Below are 16,953 nucleotides of genomic sequence, written 5' to 3' on the forward strand. Positions count from 1 at the left end.
TGTAGGAAAGACAGCTTGCTTTGTATTGGTGAGGCTCTTGTTATCTATAGGATAAATGTGTCAATGCTATCATTTTTATCTCAGAGAAAGGGGTGTGGAGAGGAGATGTATTTGAATCCATGAGAGACATAATGGTACAGTGGATAGACTTTTATGGATAGGAAGACCTGGATTTGTGACTGTAGTTGTGTGACCCTGGGCAAGTCACTTAAACTTTTAGTGCCCTGGGCAACTCTCTAAGTCTATGAGTTTCAGAGAAAGTACTGACCTGAATTATAGAGAGGGGTTTCTCATCTAGGAGTTTCCCATTCCGGTGAAATTACAAGTCAGGTCCCTCTCACTAAGGATTCATATCCATAAATATTTTGCATCTTGGCTGATAGTATGCCTGCATTTTACTTTAAGGAGCCACTTAAGTAGCTGTATCTGCTGCCTTTGCTTTTATGATTTTCTGGTATGAAATTCTGTGGTCCAAATAGCTACAGAAAGGCTTCAGCTTATTCATGATAGATGTGCTGAGGAGTGTGAACAAGGTGTGAGAGAATTCCATCAAACATGCCCTTTGAATTTCTATGATAAATTGAAGAATAGAACTAAAGTGCTCATTGCTTAAGAGGGAGATAACAGAACTCTATGTGTCAGCAGGAACTTGAGAGAAATGTGCTAAGACTTGGAATAAATCAGATTGATGACAATTCTAAATCTGAATGCAGACTGACAACTTTGACTTCTGAGGACCTCTGTACATACCTGCCATGATATTTGTCTGACATCAAGAAATGGGGTGGGGGAAGGGAAATGATGATATACTGACAACCATCTTGGCTAACTGTTAAGTTTACACCAATGGAAAGAGTTAAGGCAAACCTGGGTTCCATTCTTCTTCTTTGACTTACTAGGTATGTGATCCTGGGCAGGGCGCTTCATTTTTCTGAGCTGTAGCTTCTTCTTCTATGAAATCAGATAATATCTAACCTCTCAGCTTTATAGATTATCAAATGTGAGTTTTCAAATAAGAAAGCAGAAATAATTTTAGTAAGTTAAAATGCTTGCTACATAAATGTAATGTTTTATTAATAAGAATTTTAGAACTTCCAAAAAGGCTTAATGCGATTACAGAGATATTGCATTCTTATCATACCCACTTGGGCCATGTAGCCAGTAGCAATAAGGGAAACATATGTTTCTTGATCTTCCTTAAAAATGTACAAAATCATGTTCATAGAGTTCAAGTTCTGGAAACCTTAGTGTTTGACTGGTTTTGTAAGGGTAGACCTCCTCCTTAGGGAAATTTTGCCAAATAAATGCCCTCAAAAAGGGAATGTTTACGAAAGTACAAAAAATTATTTGAGTGATGACCAAAGGTGGTGGTATCCAGAAGACTGGTGTGGATTGTTGAGGAACTCATTTGCCAACTGATTTGCTGACTATTTTAGTTATTTAATAGTTATTTTAATTGTTTAATAGGTTAGTAGAGGGGCAGCTAGATGGCACAGTGGATAGAGCACCAGCCCTGAAGTCAGGAGGACCTGAGTACAAATATGGCTTCAGACCAAACACTTGACACTTACTAGCTGTGTGACCCTGGGCAAGTCACTTAACCCCAATTGCCTAAAAATAAGAAATTCAAAAATTTTTAAAAATTTTAAAAAATAGTTTAGTAGATATATATAGGTAATGACTCTAGGGTAAGTGATTGAGAAGGAATGCAAAAGAGCATTATGATCCTGTAAGAATGACAGGAACAGTAAAGCCAGAACAAGCTGAGACTGGTAATAAATCCTAAGAAGAATAAAAATTATTATTTTTATGGGTTCCTCACTCTGTATTCTTTCCCATAGCTGCCAAATTGATATTGCTATTTTCTAATGAAAATGGCAATGTTGAAAGACCCTTGAGTAGCCCACCTCTTTTCATAAACATTCCAGTAAAGGCTTTAAGGAATGCACTGGGTAAAAGAATAATCAGGAAGACCACAGGGAAATGCCATCATTCTCCTTCTCCTATTCAAGATCTCCACAAGGACAACCAGAAACAAGTGGGCATTTTGACTAGGAGCACCCTAGTCAAGGGTATATATGACCTTTGTACCTTAAGCAGGCTACAGGGAGCCACAGTGGGTCACTGCTTGGTGAACAACATACCCGCACCTCAGGGTCCTCTGGGAAGTCTGAAGATGGTTCTCCTGTCACAGCCACAGCAAGAGCCGGTACCCATATAACACCCAGACTACTTAAAAGAGGAATGAAGCCACTGATCCTTTCAGGGACATAGCAAGAGACAAAGTCAGTGCTGTGGCTTTGTAGTATATGCACCAAGGCCCCTCAAAAGGCCAGTCCTCCTATTGCAACTATGGCAGGCAACAGGGTTAACACAGTGCTGGGGTAACTTCTGCTTTACCACACTCTTTCTCTGTCCTGCACTTATACAGATATTTTTTCTTACCTTGTAAATATTTATCTTACTTAACTGAGCCCATCATTTAACCTAGTCAAGACATGTTGTCTTTGTATCCTCAGCGTATAACATAGTGCCTTGTGTATAGTTGGCTGGTTGTTGTCCTTTGTTCTCAAAGAGGGACCAAAATGACATCACATTTTGGGGTCAAGGTACTGTGCGTCCTACTGTGGCTGATCTGACCAATACCAGCTTGGGAGACCTTATTAAAAGAGCCCCTGACAATTCTCTGACTAGGGAAAGCCCCACAGAGGAAAGATCACTGCAATGCCTTCACCAAGGGCATACTGCAGGGCCCTGGCCAGCTGGAGTTCAGGGGGCATTGACTAGGTAGTACATGGACGAGGAAAATCCCAAGGAGGGCAATAGAGTGAAGCAGCACCCTAACCAGCCAGGTCATAAAGGGCTCAAAAGAGGTGATGTCGTGACAACAAAAATGGGAGTGAAGAGAGAGGCAGTATTGAGGGAGGATAGGGGGTAAAAAAGAGCTGCTGACAAAGGAAAACAGTGGGGTTGGAGGAGTAGAAAATGATAGCAGCATCCTGACAAGGAAAGCCACAGAAGAGGCAGCACTGTCATCAAGGAAGCCTCAATCAGGTGGAGAGATCTACCTAACACCCTCATCTAGGACAGCCAACCATAAAGCTCAGAGCAGGAAAGCTGAAACCCACCAGAGCTTTGAGTGTACATCTACCAAAGGGAGTGGAAACCAGGAGCAAGAACCCAAGAAGGTAAGGTCAGCACCACTATATCCGAGAGTATGAGAGGAGGCACTGTGTGGATCAGGCATTAAATCCCAAATCAAGAACTGAGGATAGAAATATGAGGAAACAGAAGAGGCTAAACATAATGAAGAAATGTGACTCAACCATTGACCAAGAAGAAAGCCAAGATGAAAAGAATAACACAGCAACAATGACATGCAAACTCTCAAAAAAATGACTTGGTCACAGAGACTACAAGAGTACCTGGAGGAAATGAAGGAAGGGATAAAATTAAAGCTGTGAAGAAAAGATCTGAATTAAGAATTAATCGCTTAGAAGATAAAGTGGTAAACTTTACTTAAAAAAAAAAAACTCCTTGAAAATTAAACGTCAGTCCTTGGGTACCTGCTCCCTTGGGACCAGAAGCAATACTGTTCCTTAGGACCCTTGATCTCTTGGGATCTCAAGTGATACTGCTCCTCGGGGTCCCTGCTCCCTCTTGACTGAAAATGTTACTCTCTCCCCTTGAACTGTGACCCAGTAGCAGTCATTGGTCCTCTTTGAAAACAAAGAATGGGGTGGAGCCAAGATGACTGAGTGAAAGCAGTGACTTACTTGAGCTCTCCCCTAAATCCCTCCAAATACCTATAAAAAATGGCTGTAGACAAATTCTAAAACAAAGAACCCTCTCCCCCCCCCCAAAAAAAAAAAGAGTGAAACAAATTTCCAGCCCAAGACAACCTGGATAGTTGATCAGGAAGGTATGTCATGCCAGGCTGGGAAAGTAGCACAGTTCAGCATGGGCACACAGGCAGCAGCGAACCTAGAGCAGGCCTTGGAGGACTGAATCACAGGAAGCTGTGGTGGTTTCCAGACTTCTCAACCCACAAAATGTCAAAGACAACTTAGAAGGTCAGTGGGAAAAGTCTATGTGTGCAATGGTGAAAGAGAAGTATGGTGGTCTCAGGTCCAGTCCCCACGCCTGGCCCCAGGGCGGCGGCTGCCTCCTGAGGTTCTGGCCCACAGACTGAGGGGAAATCGAGTGGCTGATCAGAGGGGGATTGCAGGGATCTCTTTGCCGGTGCAGGATTCTCTTGCTTTGCCCATGCTTGGATCTGGGTCATAGTTCTGGGTGGTGGTCCTAGGGTGAGGAGGAGTGCTGGTGTGGTGGAGCTTGTAGTGGCTGTGAAGAGAGAATCCTCCTTACAATTCCAAGACAGAAAAGTGTGCTCATAGACTAGAGCACAGGGGAGGAAAGGAGTAAACACCTCACCCTTGATCATAGCACCTTGGAAGAACTGAAAATTTACAGATCCCTAGAAGTATCTCTAAAAACAGCTGCACAAAGCCCCCAAAGTATGGGACAGTACATTCTCCACACCTACCTTAACAAAGAGTTTATAACACAATTAATTGGCTGGGATCATGAGCAAGCAGCGAAAAAAGAGTCAGACTATATTATCTTACTTTGGTGACAAAGAAGATCAAAATATACAACCAGAAGAAGAAAACACAGTCAAAGCTCCTACATCCAAAGCCTCCAAAAAAAATATGAATGGGTTCTAGGCCATGGAAGAACTCAAAAGGATTTTGAGAAGCAAGTAAGAGAAGTGGAGGAAAAACAGAATGATACAAGAAAATCATGAAAAACAAGTGAACAGCTTACTGAAAGAGACCTAAAAAAATACTTAAGAAAATAACACCTGAAAAAAAAGCCTAACCCAAATGGCAAAAGAAGTTAAAAAAATCCAATGAGGAGAAGAATGCCTTCAAAAGCAAAATTTACCAAATGGAAAAGGAAGTCCAAAAGCTTACTGAAGAAAATACATCCTTAAAAATTAGAATGGAGCAATTGGAAGTTAGTGACTTTATGAGAAATCAAGACACTGTAAAAAAAAAAATCCAAAAGAATGAAAAAATAGGAAACAACTGACCTGGAAAATAGATCCAGAACAGATAATTTAAAAATTATTGAACTATCTGAAAGCCATGATCAAAAAGAGAACCTAGCATCATCTTTCAAGAAATTATGAAGGAAAACTGCCCTGATATTTTAGAACCAGAAGGCAAAATAGAAATTGAAAGAATCCACCAACCTCCTCCTGCAAGATATCCCCAAAGGAAAATTTCCTAGGAATATTGTAGCCAAATTCCAGAGTTCCCAGGTCAAGGAGAAAATATTGCAAGCAGCCAGAGAGAAACAATTCACATATTGTGGAAACACAATCAGGATAACACAAGATGTAGCAGCTTCTGCATTAAGGGACCCAGCGGCTTAGAATATAATATTCCTGAGGGCAAAGGAGATAGGATTACAACCAAGAATCACCTACCCAGCAAAACATAATCCTTCAGAGGGAAAAATGGTCATTCAGTGAAATAGAAGACTTTAAAGCATTCTTGATGAAAAGACCAGATCTGAATAGAAAATTTGAGTTTCAGATACAAGACTCAAAAGAAACATGAAGAGGTAAACAGGAAAGAGAAATCATAAGAGACCTATTAAGGTTGAACTGTTTACATTCTGCATGGAAAGTTGATATTTGTAACTCACGAGTCCTTTGTCAGTGTTAGAGTAGTTGAAGGGAAAAAATTATATGTATGTGTAGATAGATAGATGGATAGATAGATAGATAGATAGATAGATAGATAGATAGATAGATAGAGTGCACAGGGTGAGTTGAAGATTAAGGGGTCATATCTGGAGAATACAATTAAGGAGTGAGAGGGGATTATATGGAAAGAAAGAGAAAGAGAGAGGTAGAATGAGGTAAATCATCTCATATAAAATGGACAAGAAAAGGCTTCTACAGTGGAAGGGAAATGGGAGAAGGTGAGAGGGAATGAGTGAATCTTATTCTCATCAGATTTGGCTTAAGGAGAGAGTAACATATGCACTCAGTTGGGTATGGAAATCTATCTTACCCTACAGGAAAATAGTGGGGGGAAAGGGACAAGAGAGCAGGAGATTGATAGAGGGGAGGGAAGATTGGGGGAGGGGGTAATCAGAAGCAAACACTTCTAAGGACAGACAGCATCAAAAGAGAGAATAGAATAAATGGGGAGCAGCATAGGATGAAGGGAAATAATACTTATTCACAATATGACTACTATCTAAGTGTTTTGCATGACTACATATGTACAACTTGTATCAAGTTGCTTGCCTTTTCAATGAGGGTAGGGGGGGAGAGAGGAAGGGAGAAAATTTGTAACCCAAAATTTTAAAAACAAAAGTTTAAAAAAAATTTTCACATGCAACTGGGAAATAAGATACATAAGAAATGGGGTATAGAAATCTATCCTGGGCGGGCCCTGCCCCAGCCCAGCCTGGCAGGTAGCAGAGACACTGGACAGGCTGGCCGTGCTGTGCGGGCATGTGTCTGTAGCCACATCAAAGGGGAATGTTATGGTGGACAGTGCACCTGGAGGGCAGGCCCCTCAGGGTGAATCATGCAGCAGTGTCTGTGGGGCACCGAGTGTATTCATTTGGAGGATACTGCTCTGGAGAAGACTATGAGACATTACGCCAAATTGATGTACATGTCTTCAATGCAGTGTCTCTATGTTGGACGAAGCTGCCCCCAATGCTGGCCGGTGGACAGGCTGGGGAAGTGCCCTACATGCATTACGGACGTTCAGCCGTCCTCGTTGATGACACTGTCTACCTGTGGGGTGGACGAAATGACTCAGAAGGAGCCTGCAATGTGCTCTATGGCTTTGATATCAATACTCACAAGTGGTTCACACCCAAGGTATCTGGAACAGTGCCTGGGGCCCGAGATGGACATTCAGCCTGTGTCCTGGGCAAGAACATGTAGGTCTTCGGGGGCTATGAGCAGCTGGGCACTCCTGCACGTTGGAAGGACTTTCACTCAGCTACAATGTTGGGCAGCTGCATGTGTGTTTTTGGGGGTCGAGCTGACGATTTGGACCCTTTCACTCCAATAATGAGATCTGTTGTGACCGAATACGTATCTTTGACACGAGGGCTGAGGCCTGATTGGACTGTCCACCTACACCACTGTTGCCTGAGGGCCGAAGGAGCCACTCTGCCTTTGGGTACAATGAGGAGTTGTACATATTTGGTGGCTACAATGCAAGGCTGAATCAGCATTTTCATGACCTCTGGAAGTTCAACCCAGTGTCCTTGTCTTGGAAGAAGATTGAGCCTAAGGGAAAGGGGCCATGCCCCCGCTGACGCCAGTGCTGTTGCATTGTGGGAGACAAGATTGTCCTCTTGGGCACTAGTCCTTCTCCTGAGGAAGGCCTAGGAGATGAGTTTGACCTTATGGACCACTCCGACCTACACATTCTAGACTTTAGTCCCAGCCTGAAGAAGACCTTGTGCAAACTGGCTGTGATTCAGTATAACCTGGACCAGACCTGTCTGCCCCATGACAGCAGGTGGGAGCTGACTGCCATGACCACCAACAGCAACATCAGCCGCCCCATTGCATCATCCCACGGGTAGGGGGAAGTCTTCATTGCCTTCCCTACTGATCCTGCTGCTGTCCTCACCACCCCTTCCCATCATTTGTAAGCCTGCCACCATGGGCCCCTAGACTTTGTTCCCCTGCAGCTGGAGGGGCTGGACTAGGGCCTTTTTCTGTGCTGTGGACTTTTGGAGGGGCAGCTGGGGGAGTGCTGGGGCCCTCCCTTATCCCTTCCCCCTCACCCCGGGGCTCAGCCCCTCTCCCTTTGGTGCTCTCCCTGTCCATCTCCTCTTTCCCTCGGATTGTTCCTTAGCATCTGCCCTCTGGGGCATCCACATATTTTATGGGGTTTGAGGGAGGGAAGAGGAGGAAGCATCAGTACCTAAGCATAGCTCCACTGCCTCCTCCACCTTCAGGAGAAACCCTAAGCCCCACCTCCTCAACCCTGTCTGAGCCATGAGTGGTGTCTGGGAGCTAAGAGGTGTAGAGCTGTTGAAGTGAAGTCCTCTCTTCACCCTCCTTGGGGGACAGGGGTGTCCACCAGGTGATCCCTTCCTCCCCTCATTCCTGACCCACTTACCCCCTCCAGGTTGTTACTGTTCCCTGAAAACCAGCCAGTGCGGATTTTATAAAAATGTGTACAAACCCCCCCCCCCAAAAAGAAATCTATCCTGCCCTACAGGAAAATTGAAGGGGAATGGGATAAGACAAGAAGGGGAGAGATAAAAGGGAGGGCAGATTAAGAGAAGGGGTATTCAGAATGCATGCAATCTTGGGGTGGGGGGAGAGACAAGATGGGGAGAAAATTTGGAACTCAAAATCTTGTGGAAGTGAATGTTGAATACTAAAAATAAATACATTAATTAAAAAAAGGAATTGACTAGAATTTTATAAGAGTTGGGTGTTATAGATCTATGGTGATTATTGGATGGGAACAGAAAAGAATATATATATATATATATATGTTATACATATATACATATCAAACATATGGAAACTTACAAAAAAAATTATCCTTTATTAGGGTACAGAAGTTAAACAAATACATAGAAGAACAAAAATATTACATCCTTTATTGACCTTAATGCAATAAAAACTATATTCAATGAAGGACCTTTAAAGAAAAGATTGATGTGAGAGATGAACTCTCAGAAGTGAAGCCTCCTCAAAGGTCAATAATTCTTGATTATTATTTTTGAAATCCTCCCCCACTCAGACCTTACTGTTAAGCACATAACAAAAAGAATAAGCTCTGCCCCCAACCTGAGCTGTTTGCCCTTAGGTTCCCGCCTTTCTCTTGTCTCTGGGGTAAGGGAGAAGGGGATAGGAAGAAACTATATTGCACCTAGAATGTAAGCCCACCTCCCAGTTAAGGGGAATAAGGGATAGTGGTGGGTGGGGATTTGTTTTCTTTAGGCTATATAATCCCATCTCCTTTTGTGCGCTGTCTCTCCTGCATGCACCTGGAGAAGCAGACAGCCATCTCCCCAGATTGTAATAAAGATAACCTTTGCTTTCCAAAAAAAAAGAAAAAAGAAAAAAGATTGAAAATCAATTGGAGAATAATTTAACCTTAAAGAATTTGTACCTTAAAGAAAAAATCATGAGAAGAGTAGAAAATTTTTCAAAAAGATGACATCAATGAGGAAAACAACATTTGTTGTAGTAGAGAAAGGAATACAGGCACACTAATGCGGACTTGGTAGAGCTGAGGCATGTTAGAAAGTGATTTGGAAGTATTCTAAAAGTCACTAAACTATACATATGCTCTAGTAAAGTTGTGGGAGGGGGTACAAAGCAGAAAACAGGGATGGGGCAGGGTCATAGTAGGAAAATTGAACTTCTTTTGGTGCCTTAAATCCCAAACAAACATAACAAAGCATCAACTTTACTTTCCCTATAGTCTGCTTTGAACATTGACCAAGAGGAGAGTCTGGCAATGGTGTCATTCAATTACCAAATAGCTTGAGGAATTGGGGAATGTTTATCTTGGAGAGGAGATGACTTGGCAAAGGCACAAAGGTGGGGAAAGGAATCATGCAGCAGTTTTCTTCAAATATTTGAAGGATAGGGGCAGCTAGGTGGCGCAGTGGATAGAGTGCTGGCCCTAAAGTCAGGAGGACCTAGGTTCAAATGCGGCCTCAGACCAAACACTTGACACTTACTAGCTGTGTGACCCTGGGCAAGTCACTTAACCCCAATTGCCTAAAACCAAAAAACACCAAACAAACTTATTTGAAGGATAGTCTTTTGGGAGAGGGGTCATTTTGTTCTCTGCTTCTCTAGATTAGAAGGGGCAGCAAACAAGTTTTGGACTTAGTATAGAGAAGTCCTTTCTGTTATTTAGAGATATTTAACAATGAAATCAGCTGCCTCACAAAATAGTGAGCTGTGTTCAAGCAAAGGCTAAATGACCATGTTTTAGGAATGTTTTAGATGTAATTCCTGCATTGGATAGGAAGTTCACAATGTAAGCTCCGTGAGACCAGGTACTGTTTCTTTTTTTTTTCTTTTTTTAATCCCTTCTGTCTATCCCTTACACAACTACGACCTACTTGCATAGCAGATCCTTAATAAATGTTTGTTGAACGGAAAGATTCTGTGATTCTAGGGTCCTCTCTATCCTATTCTTTCTTCTCTCTCCCTAATTCATCTCCTTTTTACCACCCTCACCCCACCCCTACCCCAACACATAAAAAAAAAAGTTCAAATAAAGCATGATCAGGGAAGAAAGGGAGGAATATAGTTAGGAGATAGAAGAAACATTGTGGTTTTTTGCTACCCCATCCAAGCCTTGTAATAAGAAATACAACTTTTTGTTTAAATTAGAGGCTCTCATCTTAGCATCCAATTCTTAAGTTCCCTCAATATATTTTCATACTTTTTTTTTGCTTTTTTTTTGGGGGGGGAGGCAATTGGAGTTAAGTGTCTTGCCCAGGGTCACACAACTAGTAAGTGTTATGTGTCTGAGGCTGGATTTGAACTCGGGTCCTCCTGACTCCAAGGCCAGAGGTCTGTCCACTGCACCAACTAGCTACCCCCCATTTTCATACATTTTAAGGCAATACAAGAAGTGTTATCCTGGGCCCATCCAAAGATCTAGCCTGTCCAATATTCTTGCTCTGAAAGTATGAAACTGGAAAGCTTTTTTTTTTAGAACATGGTTACCTATTATGACATCTGTCTCAAAACTGAGACTGTATCCTCAGAAGAGTAGAAAAAACACTCTAATGGAAATTGAGAGACCTGGATTCTATTCCTTGCTTTTCCACAGATTTGTTATGTGACTTTGTTCAAGTCATTTTTTTTCTTGGGGCCTTAGTTTCTTCATCTGTAAAAAGGGATATTTGTTCTCCTGTATAAAAGAATTGTTGTAAGGACATTATAGTTTAAATGTTAAATTGCTATATAAATGTTACCTATTGCTAGATTATCTCAATCCCTTCTAGTTGTTAGGTTTTCTGAGTTCTACAAGTCTATTTATCTAAACTTTTCTTGAACCAAATTATGCTTTTCATTTATGCCACCTGTGTCACAGATAGAATTAACTCATGCAAATCAGAGCAGGCCCCAGATAAATGAGACTAAGTCAATGATTCTTAACAAACCTGGAAAATAATCCCAGCAGTTGTAGTGCCTTAATTCTTTAGGATGCCATTGCTTAGCCCAGTGTTTGGCACATAGTAGCTTTTTAATAAATGCTTACTGCCTGAAATAGTAATTTTTTTTACTTTTACATTCTATTTCCCAATATAGCCCTCCTCCATAAGACCTAGCTCTTATAAAAGAGGGGAAAAGCAATGTTATTAGAAAAATCTGACATTGTATGCAGTTTTCCATAGCCATAGCCCCCCATTTCAGTAAAGCAAAGAAAGGAGGTGCCTTCTCATGTGACTTCTTTGGGACTATTTGTCATTATAATTTCACAGGATTATTTTGCTATTGTTGTTCCACTTATGTTATTACAGTCATTGTGTTTATGATTTTGCTGATTCTGCTTCACTCTGCATTAGCTCATGTAGCCCTTTCCATGCTTATCTATATTCTTCACATTTGTCATTTCATGCAGCACGGTAGTATTCCATTACCTTCATGTGCAACCACTTGTATATAGCCACTCTCCAGTCGATGGTCATCTACTTTGCTTCCAATTCTTTACTAAGTTCTTTTTACTGACCTCTTTGGCATATCTGCCCAGCAGTTGGTTCTTTGTCAAGGAACTGATGATTTTAAAATCATTTTCATCAGGAATAGATAGTTTTTAGTTGGGTACATCTTTGTACACTATACAGACAAGGTGTGCATTTACTCTTATACGTACTATATTAGTGAGCCTTTCTCTGCCTGTGTTCTTTATAGACATACCTGCTATTTTCATGGATGGTTTCCCTTTCTTTTGATAGTTTCCATTACATTTTGAGTGTGTATCTTAAACTATACTGACATCTACTGGCCTTTGGATACATTTACATTCACCTTCACTTTTTTGGTTCAATGGTCACAATTCCATTTGGAAAAAAAATCCTATAATACTGAGAAAATAAAAGCCGTTTAAAATTGTTTTAATATTTCTCCTAATTACATAACTTACTCTTGTTCAGATTCATGTAGCCTAACTTACATATTTAATGGCATTTATTTGAAACTTCTTAAAGTAAATTGATATTTTTAAAAGGAAATATCTACCTTTCTTTCTTAACTTTGGTGCCTTTTTTCTTTCTTTCTTTTTTTTTGCTTTTTATATTTTTGGGATGATGAGGTATGGTTTCTTGCAATGGATATTTGTCCTGGCATCCAAAAACATGGATTCTAGACCTGACCTTTCCTTTAAGTAGCTATGTGCATTTGGGCAACAGTTTTAACCTTTCTGAGCCTCAATTTCCATTCATTTTAGTAAGTATTCATTTAGGGACTCCTATATGCCAAGCATTGGTGTAAGCATAGGGATTTAAAAACAGAAATAACAGAAGACAGTCACTGTCTTCTAGGAACTTATGTTCTACTGGGCAAACCCAAAATATATGCAGAGCATTATATGTTATAGATATAAATATATGCACATATATATGTACACATATATATAAATACATTTATTACAATATGAATATATTGAATGCAATATAATGTCTTGGTAGGCAGCAACAACTGAGGGTGTCGGAAAAGACCTCTTAAAGAAGGTAAATCTTGAGCTGAGCCTTGAAGAGTGGAAGGGCTACCAAAAGGAAGAAGTGAAAAAGGAGATAATTTTAGGCCTTGGGACCAGACTGCACAAAAGCAGAGAGACTTTTGGAATATTATTTATGAGAAATAACCAGTTTAATTATCACATAGAGCACATGAGGGTAAATAGCATGAAATTAGTGTAGAAAAGTAAGTTGGAACTACTTCATTAGGAGCTTTAGGTGCCAAACAGGAGCTTACATTTTATCCTAGAATCAATAAGGAGACATTGAAATTTCTTGAGTAGAAATGTGTCATGGTCAAACCTGTTCTCCAGGACTATCAGTTTTGTAGCTGAGTGGGGGATGGATAGGAGACTAGAGAGAGGGCTGCATGTAGGGAAGCCCTTTAGAGACTGTTGTAATTGTTCAGTGTGAAGTGAAGAAGTCCTGAGCATATGAATGGAGGGAAGGAGATGGGAATACGAGATGTTGAGGAGGTCGACTCAAAAAGATTTGGTACCTGATTGAATGTGCAATATTAGTGAGAGTGAAGAGTTTTCAAATTCTGGTGACTGGAAGGATCTTGGACCCTTTGACATAAATAGAGCAGTAAAGAGGAGGGGGACATTTAGGGTGAAATAGAATGAGTTCTTTTTTGGAAATTTTCCATTTGAGATGTCTATGAACATCTGATTGAAAATCATAGGAACTTAGATTTAGAGCTGGAAGGGACTTTTGAGGCCATCTAACCCAATGCCCTCATTTTGCCTTTGAGAAAGCTGAGCTTCAGAGTTAAAGTGATTGGTCCAGAGTCACATAGCTGATCATTGTTAGATGCAGGATTGGAACTCAAGTCTTCCTAACTCTAAGGCCAGCACCCTATCTACTATACCATATTGCTTCCCATGTCCTCTTATATTAAGCAACCAGTTGGAAATGCAGGACTGGCATTCAAGAGAAATATGAGAGCTATATACATAGATGTGGGAATCATCTACATAATAGAGATGATATCTGAACCTATGGGGACTGATGAGGTCAACAACAGAAATGGGGGAGGGGGGCGGAGAGCAGAAAGAGAGGAGAAAATGGAGGAGGGGAGAAATGTAAGATGTGCTCAAGAATGAGCCTGAGGCACACCCACACAGAAGGGGCAGGACATGGATCCTATAAAGAATCTCCATCTGCAAAATGAGGTAATTGAATTCTGTTATCTTTAAGGCTTATTCCAGTTTTAAAATTGTGGTTCCATGTTTGGCATGCTGCAAAATCAAGGAAAATACAAAGCTGCCACCTAGTGTTTATGAGTGATTTCAGCTTTTATGCTGAAGAAGTATTTATAAGGAAAGTTACAGCTTTACTTGAAAAACAATATAGTATCATAGATTTAGAATCTGCAATGTACATTAGAAATCATTTCTTCCAAGCCCAACAATGTATATTTAAGGAAATGACTTGCCTGAGGCCAACCACACTTTCAAATCCAGCAATCAACATACTATGCCCCAGTTCTGAGTTGACCTAAATCTCTCTGGGACAGAACGTTTTATTCCCTTCCAGGGTGATATGGCAGAGTATTCACACAGTGAGGTTTGTTTTTTTTTTTTCCCTCTGAAGGTAGCTCCTACATGATGGAGCGTACCATCAGGCACACGATCCCAGGATGGAAATGTTATATTGCAAGAAGTAATCTTCCCTTGCCTGCTTTGCACAAGGCCTATTTGGGTGGAATGCAAAGCATTCTGCACAAAGAGGGAGACAAGAGCTCAAGGAAGCTGAGAGAGGGGGAAAAAAAACTTGGACAAAAACAAATAAGATGCATCTCTACCTTACTTCTAGGAGAGGGAGGAGGGGTTGGAGAAAGAAAGAAGAGTAAAAGGATTGACAAATGGTCTGTGTCTGCTGTAATGTTAGCTATTGAGTCATCCTGATCCTTGACCTCTATAGTCTCTCTATACCTGAATGCTATAGTGAATAATAGTAATTAATAATAATAATAGTAATAGCTAACATTTATATAGCACTTATTATGTGCCAGGCATTTTATAATTTAAGCACTTTACAATTATTAACTCATTTGATCCTCACAACAACCTTGGGAGGTAGGTGCTATTATTATCCCCATCTGATGAGGAAACTGAGATAAACAGAGGTTAAGTGGGCCCAGTAATTTATCAGAATCTGGATTTGAACTCAGGTCTTCCTGACTCGAGGACCCCTGTGCCATCATCCATGATACTGCTGATTTCAATTCTATATTCTCTACCAGAGTTTAGGCAGAATAAAATGAAAGATTTAGGGAAGATAGTGCACTATAATGGAAATTTAAGTTTTAATTTCTTGTCATTCTCACTAGAATTTTCTAGGAAGGCCACCATCCATAATTCCCCTGCAACCATCAACTACCGTTTTTTGCAATGGCAGACAAAACTGTCACTCAACCTGATTTCCTCAGTCTTTACTGTACTATTCCTAGGTCTTAGCTGCCCATGGGGAAAAAGGGAAGGGAACTTAAAAGTTCAGTAAAATTTTCATTAAACACCTCCTATGTGCCAGGCACTTTGTAAGTTCTTTCACAAATATTACCTCATTTGATCCTCACAACTCTGGTAATGTAGGTGCTATTATTACCTCCATTTTATAGATAAGGAAGCTGAAGTAGATAGGTCAAGTAACTTGATTAGGATCGCATACTTAGTAACTGTCTAATGCTGGATTTGAATGCAGGTCTCCCTGACTCTAGGCCTCAACCTGTATCCACTGAGCCACCTAGCTACCATGGAATATTACTCACCAATGCTGATCTCTAAGAAAATAAGAACCAAGCTGCTGTATCATGGCTCCATCTTTATGTACATTAGAGTCCAAGGATGCCTCCATTGTCCATCTCTATAAAGGTAAAGGAAATAAATTATCCTGTGACAATCACAGGGCAGGGTCTCTCTCTTAGTCTTGGCTGGCAAGATTCTTGCCAGAGTCCTTCTTAACAGGCTGATCCTTCACCTGGAAGATGTTCATCTATCTGAGAGTCAGTGTAGCTTCAGAAAGGGCTGAGGAACAGTTGATTTGGTGTTTGCTGCCTAACAATTCCAGGAGCAACACCAGGAGCTGAATAGAGGTCTGTACATAGTATTTGTAGATCTGAATAAAACCTTTGTTACTGTACATCATGAGGGCTTATGGAAAATTATGTCAAAATTTGGTTGTCTGGAGAAGTTCATCAGCATTGTACATCAATTTCATGACAGCATGCTTGCCCAGGTTCTGGATAATGGACAGTATTCTCATGCTTTCCCAGTCACCAATGGAGTGACTGTGTACTAGCTCCCATGCTTTTTAGCATAATGTTTTCAGCCATTTTGTCAAATGCCTTCAATGAGGATGAATATGGCATCAAGGTCAGCTACCACACTGATGGCAAATTCTTTAACTTGAAAAGACTACAAGCCAAGACCAAAGTGGAGGGAGAGTTGGGGCATGATTTTCTGTTTGCAGATGATTGTGCACTCAATGTAGCCTCTGAAGCTGAGATGCAACAAGATATGGATCAATTCTCTGGTGCTTGGGCTAATTTTGACCTAACAATTAACACCAAGGAAACACAAGTGTTCCATTAGCTGCCACCCCACCATCCATATGTGGAACCATCAGTTATTACAAATGGAGAAGTTCTGAATGCTGTAGATAAGTTCACTTACCTTGATAATGTACTTTCCAGGGATGTGCACATTGATAATGAGGTTGACACATGCATTGCCAGAGCTAACTCAGTATTTAGGAGGCTCGAAAGGAAAGTGTGGGAGAGGAGAGGTATTAGACTGACTCTCAAGCTGAAGGTCTACAGAGCTGTTGTTCTGATCTCATTATTGTATGCCTGTGAAACCTGGACAGTTTCCCAGCGACCTGCCAGGAAACTGAATCATTTCTATGTGAATTGTCTTAGGAAGATTCTGAAGATCACCTAGTAGGATAAAATACCAGACACTTAGGCCCTTTCTCAAACTAAAGAGCCAAGCGTTGAAACTCTGCTACAAAGAGTGCAATTCTGATGGGCTGGCCCATTGTGTGGATGCAAAATGAACGCTAGCCAAAAAGACTATTTTAAAGTGTTCACATGGTGATTAGAAGAAGCAATATAAGGACACTCTCAAGGTCTTTCTTAAGAACTTTGGAATTGATTGTGTGACATGGGAGACA

The 16,953-nt window shown here is 40.9% G+C and overlaps 1 protein-coding gene and 1 pseudogene across 1 annotated transcript in view; both read left to right on the top strand.

Annotated features, from left to right (window-relative positions):
- The window catches only part of PAK5 (p21 (RAC1) activated kinase 5), a 304,602-nt gene that overhangs the window by 238,442 nt on the left and 49,207 nt on the right, over window positions 1-16,953 (top strand).
- On the top strand, window positions 6,552-7,679 carry LOC110208067 (kelch domain-containing protein 3-like; annotated as a pseudogene).

Source organism: Phascolarctos cinereus, unplaced genomic scaffold (genome assembly GCF_003287225.1).
Source record: "Phascolarctos cinereus isolate Bilbo 61053 unplaced genomic scaffold, phaCin_HiC Scaffold_2;HRSCAF=192, whole genome shotgun sequence".
Lineage (NCBI taxonomy): Eukaryota > Metazoa > Chordata > Mammalia > Diprotodontia > Phascolarctidae > Phascolarctos > Phascolarctos cinereus.